The sequence below is a fragment of the Quercus suber genome, unplaced genomic scaffold, assembly GCF_002906115.3.
Source record: "Quercus suber isolate HL8 unplaced genomic scaffold, Cork oak 2.0 scaffold_244, whole genome shotgun sequence".
Taxonomy (NCBI): Eukaryota; Viridiplantae; Streptophyta; class Magnoliopsida; order Fagales; family Fagaceae; genus Quercus; species Quercus suber.
In genome coordinates this window covers 290860-297830 of record NW_027069701.1, presented here as the reverse complement: position 1 = coordinate 297830, position 6971 = coordinate 290860, and positions in this window count along the sequence as shown.

Here is a 6971-nt window from a genome sequence, read left to right as displayed (position 1 = left end):
TAGCAGATTCCAAGCCAAACTTTTCCACAAGATTTCTGTCATATTTAGATTGAGATAGGAATATACCTGACTCTTACTAGAGGATTTGCAACCCAAGGAAGTGATTCAACTCTCCAATCATGCTCATCTCGAACTCGATTTGCATAAGCTTAGAGAAGCTATGTGTAAGTTCATCCTTAGTTGACCCAAAGATGATATCACCAACATAGACTTAAGCAACTATCAACTCGCCGTCTTCCTTTTTGATGAAAAGAGTTTGATAAGTTTTTCCTTTTATGAACCCATGTGACACCAAGTATTGTGTGAGCTGAGCATACCAAGCTCTAGGGGCTTGCTTTAAGCCATAGAGTGCCTTTTTGAGGTACAACACATGATCCATAAAGTGTGGATCAATGATTCCTTTTGGTTGAGCCACATAGACATCTTCTTTAAGGAACCCATTCAAGAAAGCGGTCTTGACATCTATCTAGTAAAGCTTGAACTTCAAATGGCACGCTAGGGTTAGGAGAATCCTGATGGACTCCATACGGGCTACTAGAGCAAATGTCTCATCATAGCCCACTCCTTCCATTTGAGAGTATCATTGAGTTACAAGACGAGCCTTGTTGCAGATCACATTACCCTCCTCATTAGTCTTATTGTAGAATATCCACTTTGTGCCGATGATGTGCTCACCTTCTGGTCTAAGTACTAGAGTCCAAACATTATTTATTTGAAATTGAAGTAGTTCATTATGCATAGCTTCAACTTAGCTTTCATCCTGAAGAGCTTCCTTAACCTTGGTGGGTTCACCCTGTGACAAATAATAAGAATAATACATAAATTTAACAACACATTTATCAACTATACGCTTCCTTAGTGTAAGTTCATTCATGTTTCCCACAATAACTTCAGGAGGATGATTCAACTTATTCCTGGAAGAAAGTCCTTTCTCTTTATGGGATTTAGAATCAAGTGAGGTAGGCATGTCTGCTGAACCTTTGACAACACTAGGAGTGGCGGAAGTACTTGGAGATGTGGGCTCTTGATCAACGAGTTCTTAAACATCCTTGAGCTCGGGAGGAAGAATTTCTTTGGGGATCTCCTCACTAATTTTCTCTGAAATTTCATCAATAACAACATTAACAGTTTTCATCACTTTCTTGGTTCTTTTGTTGTATACCCGATAAGCCTTGCTCGTAGAGGAGTATTCCAGAAATATTCCTTCATCGCTTCGGGAGTAAAATTTTTCCACATTCTCTCTATCCTTGAGAATGAAACAAGTACTTCTGAAGATTTTGAAATACTTAACATTTAGTTTCCTTTCATTCCATAACTCATAGGGAGTCTTCTTGGTATCGGGTCTGAAGTACACCTGTTAATCGTATAACATGCAGTATTGATGGCTCCTCCCCACAAGTTTCTAGCCACATCCTTGTTGTGTAGCATGGCTTTAGCCATCTCTTGAATAACCATGCTCTTTCTTTCTATTACACAATTTTGCTGAGGAGTAATAAGAGCAGAGAATTCTTGAGATATACCTGATCTAGTGCAAAAGGACTCCATGTATGAGTTCTTAAATTATTTACCATGATCACTTCAAATTTGATCAATCTTTAAGCTCTTCTAATTTTGTAATCTTGTGCAAAAAGCTTCAATGTGCTCAGGCATATTTGACTTGGATCTTAGAAGAATGACCCAAGTGTACCTAGTAAAGTCATCTACCACAACCATAATGTATCTCTTTCCACTAAGAGACTTGGTTCTAGTTGGACCCATGAGATCTAGATGTAGTAGCTCTAATAGTCTAGATGTAGCGGATGTCTGAGTGCCAGGATGTTTGGCTTTCCTCTGTTTTCTAAGCTGACACAGTCCACACACCACATTGTTCACTCTACTGAGCTTTGGTATCCCCAAGACTGATTCATGCTTAGAAATAATTGAAAGATGTTTGTAACTAGCATGTCCTATCATTTGGTGCCATAGATATTCATTTGGCAAATGAATGCTATTGCACATAATGTCAGTATCAGGGACTAAACTATAGCAAGCGTCTAGAGTGCAAACATTGCTTATGAGTTTCTCTCCAGACTCATCCAAGACAAAGCATTTCCCTTTTGAGAATAGCACCATAAATTCTCGATTACATATTTGACTTATGCTCAACAGGTTCACTCTTAGACCTTCTACATATAGAACATTTGCAATGTTTGGCAGTTCATATAAAGAGATGATTCCCTTTCCTTTAATTTGGATTTGCTCCCATCACTGAAAGTGACATTACCACATTTCTTAGACTCAAACACCTTAAAGAGAGATCGGTCTCCAGTCATGTGTCTTGAGCAGCTGTTGTCAAGGTACTATAAACACGTGTCTATAACCTTAAATGCGGGTTTCATCATAAAACACACCTCATACGTAGATGACAAATTAGTAGGAATGATGTTTTCTCTCAACTACCATTTATGAACAAAGTTTTTAACTTTTACTCTTCTTAGTCGAACTCCTTTGCACATGTTCATCATGAGACAGTCTAGTTTCTTTTTTGTTATGCTAAAATCTTTTCTAATGACCATTATGATGGATTTCAATTAACTTTTAGACTTGCATTTTTTGATACACTTAATCAAGTAGAAATTAGAAAAACAAGATGTATTTGAAAACAAAGATCTTTTCATGCCAGTTAACAGCCATGACAATAGGGGTCAATGGATCACATAGTAATGATTAACCTTAATCAGAGTGTGCATACTTTGATACCACTTAATAGGTCAAGAATGTATTGTACCCTGATAGGACAAAAATGTATTGACCAATTGTGATGAATTAATTGATTAATTAGCCAAATTTATTTATTAATTAAATTAACATGCAAGATGCGTGGTAGCACAAACAAATCACCAATTAAACTAAGTATGCAACGTAAATTAAATTGACATGGTGATTTGTTTACGAAAGGAAAAAATCTACACGACAAAAACTCCACTAGGTGATTTTAAAGTCACTACTCCCGAGAATCTATAATTATCAAAACAAGCGGTTACAAGTAAAGGAATCACAATACCTTATACCTATCTACAGTTGAACTCTTACCCCAATACCCAATTGGACTTATTTAGTAGTGACAATCTCTCCTTTTCAATGCACGTCACCCAATAGGTGACTAACCAATTGCGTGGATCCTAGTACGCGACTTGATCACCAACTTGAGAATGATGTTAGCTGCAAAGTTCTTCAGTTCATCACACGATAAAGATCATGAAGTTGCTTGGTCAATAAAACCCTTCAGTGTAAAAACACAACAGCTTCTTGAAGAGGAAGAAGAACTAGGGCAAACTAGGTTTCCGGTTACACTTTTTTTCACTTGTGAAATTGTTCTCTTGTGCAACTGTGTGTCACCTTCTACGGCCCTTAAAATAATCCTTATATATTTTTAGGGTTGTGAGAAAAGAAAGCCCAAACATACATTCACAGATTGGATGAAAATCAACTTGAAAAACTGAATTTCATAAACCTTGATAGATGGCCATCTATCGAGATAGCTATCGAGCCATAGGCTTCAGCAGCTTTTAAACCTTGATAGATGCTAGTTGTCGAGTTTTAAAATCTGGCACTTCATCACTTGATTCTTGGACAGACTTGCATGGCTTTTACACTTGAACTTGAAACCTTATTTCTTGAAGTATTAAACATATCATAGATTTACCAAATTACAAGTAAAGTGCGTTTTGTCAAAAGATTATCCAATTACATAAAATAGTGACATATATTCCTTAACATTGAATCACATATGTTCTAATAGACCACTTATGATAAATTAACCAATTAATTAAGTAAAGTGGATTAATTAAGTTAATTAACATGCAATATGTGTGGTAGCACAAATAAATTACAAACAAAATTAATATGCAGCAAAAAATAAAGTTGACGCGGTGATTTTTTTACAAATGGGGAAAACCTCTAAGGCAAAAACCCCAACTCTTGAGAATCCATTATTATCACAACAAGCGGTTACAAGTAAAGGATTCTCAGTATTTTATACCAACCTACAGTTGAACCCTTACCCTAATACTCAATTGGACTTGTTCTGTAGTGACAATATCTTCTTTTAATGCATGGCTCCCAGCACATAACTAATCAATCTATGCACAGATCCAAGTACATGACTAAACTTGAGAAGGATGTTCGCTGCAAAGTTCTTTAGTTCATCAACATAATGAAGATCACGAAACTTTTTGGTTACAAAACCTTACGGCGTACAAATACAGCAACTTCTTGGAGAGACAGATGACCTAGGGCAAATTGTCTCCGATCACAATATGCTTGTGAAAAACCTTTGTATGAAGTTGCACTCACTTGCATCAGCTGTGATGGCCCTTAAAATAATCCTTATATATGTTTAGGGCTATCGAGCAGCTGTCGAGCATAGGACAAAAGCTGCATTTTTAAATCTCGATAGATGCTATCTGTCGAGCTAGTTGTCAAGTTTTAAAATCTAGCACTTCTTCACTTGTTTCCTAGACAGACTTGCATGACTTTAACACTTGAATTTGAAACCTTGTTCCTTGAAGTATTAAACACATCCTAGACCTATTCGATTACAAGAAAAGTGTGCTTTGTTAAAGGATTAGCCAATTCTACATTGACTTATGTTCTTAACATAATTCACATATGTCCTATCAGATCGATTTCAACTTGGAGGGTTGCAAAGAGGTTTTTCACCGAGTTTTTTGATTTTCTCTTTGATAACATGTCTTGGAATTATCTTGTATTTGCATCTCTCTTCCTTTACTCTTTAAGCTTTATATTTATTGTTACTTATTTGCTTATGGCTTAGAGAGTAGATCTAGTGATTGCGCTTCATTTACTCTTGTTTTGTACTTAGATATAAGTTAGAGTAAAAACAATTAAGCTGTAATTTTAAAATTGGGGTCTAAAAAAGCTCGGGTGTTTTAGCACAAATCTTAGCTTTCATGTGGCATCAGAGTGGGTACACTTATTTTGGTTTAATTACTTAAGTATTATCCTTGACCCTTGTGTTTATTGCCATGGATAGTGCTTTGTATATTTTATGAATGTTGTTGATTATAACATGCCATGCGTTTATGAAAATGCCTATATGAGTATTAAACCTCATAATTGTGATGACAAGTTCCATGAATCTTTGGGTGTTGTTAATATTCTAAATGTCAAACTCTTGAAGAAAAAGGCTAAGAAGTTTTATGAGAATTTGAGCAAGGTTGTTTTGTAAAAAGAATGATTTGATTGCTAAGCTCAATGAATCCAAAAAATTGGTTGAAAAGTATAAGAAACTTGCTGAACATTCTTTTGAAAAATTTGTTAGGTTCTAAGGTCTTAGGATTTTATGTATTTAGAACTCTAATTTGTAATGTTGGCAAACCATGATCAAAACATTGTATTTAGTCTTATTTAGACTTGCTCAAAGTTGGTTTAATATTGTAAAGTTGGAATCGAGTGGCTGCAGAAGTACTTGGGACTCTCGGCCTGGCTCGATCGATCGAAGAATAGACTCGATCGATCGAAAATCGCACAGGTTGAATTTCTACAGAATTTCCAACTCAGCCCTACTTCATTAAACGTTTAGGGTTTTATGTTTTTACCCTAGGTATATAAACAAAACCCTAGCCACGTTTTTGTAGGTTGTCCATATTGTATTGTTGCTCATACGTTGCTGTTTTGTGTGAATCTCGTGTGAGATCTTTGAGGAGCTTTCCTTTACACAAAACTTAGGGTTTTCATGGTGGAGATGATTTCAACATCTTGAAGATCAATACTGTTGCAACCATTGGAACTTAAAAGAAAAGCAAGCGGGGAGCTTGTAGCTGAATGAGGAATTCAAGAAAGAAGTAGTCCGTGGATTCGGAGCCTGCGCGTGGTCGTGTCAGGAAGTTCTACTGGTGGGTAGCATTAGGAAGTCGAGCGGGGAGCTTGTAGTCCTTTTGTACGAACTTCAATTCTTTCATAGTGAATTCAGGTTAGCCTTGAGGATCGGTGGGTCAAATCCTCCCCAGGTTTTTACCGTGTGGTTTCCTGGGTGATCATATCTTGTGTTATTTATTTTCCGCTGCTTTATATCTTGATATGATTGTTTGGATTGTTTTAACCTAGAATTGCTTAATTTGACTAAGTAACAACTTGGCTAATTAATCTAGGCTACGCAATCTGTGTGTTTAAGGGGTCTAAATTTCCATCAAGTGGTATCAGAGCCTGGTAGCTCTTTTTGTTTGAGATTTTTAATCTCTGAGCTGATCCTTGACCCCTGTTGTCATGGAGCATGGACACTCTCTGTTTGTTCCTCCTCATTTTGATGGGAACAACTATGCCTATTGGAAAGTAAGGATGAAAGCATTCCTGAAATCCATTGATGAAAGGGTTTGGAATTCCGTTGAATACGGATGGGAGAAGCCCGCTACTCCTGTGAGTGAGTGGCAAACTTCTGAAAAAGAAGCAGCAAGCTTCAATAGCAAAGCTATGAATGCTATCTTTAATGCTGTTTCTATGGAGGAATTTAAGAGAATCTCTAATGTTGAGGTTGCTCATACTGCTTGGAAAATCCTCCAAACTGTGCATGAAGGCACAAAGGCAGTTAAGATAAACAAACTGCAGCAATTAACTTCTAGGTTTGAAAACATTAGGATGTCTGATGATGAATCCTTTGATGAATTTTATGCCAAACTGAATGATATTGTTAATTCTGCTTTTAATTTGGGTGAAATCTATGATCAACCTAAGATTGTTAGGAAGATTCTTAGATCTTTAACTGAAGACTTTAGACCCAAAGTGACTGCCATAACTGAAAGCAAGGATGTGGACTCCATCCCTGTTGATGAGCTTGTAGGATCTCTTCAATCCTATGAGTCTGACCTACCTAAAGTGAACAAATCCAAATCAATGGCTCTTAAGTCAGTTGATGATGTTGATGGTGGTGGATTTGATGATGAGCTCTCTGCTACAGAGATTGCCTATCTTGC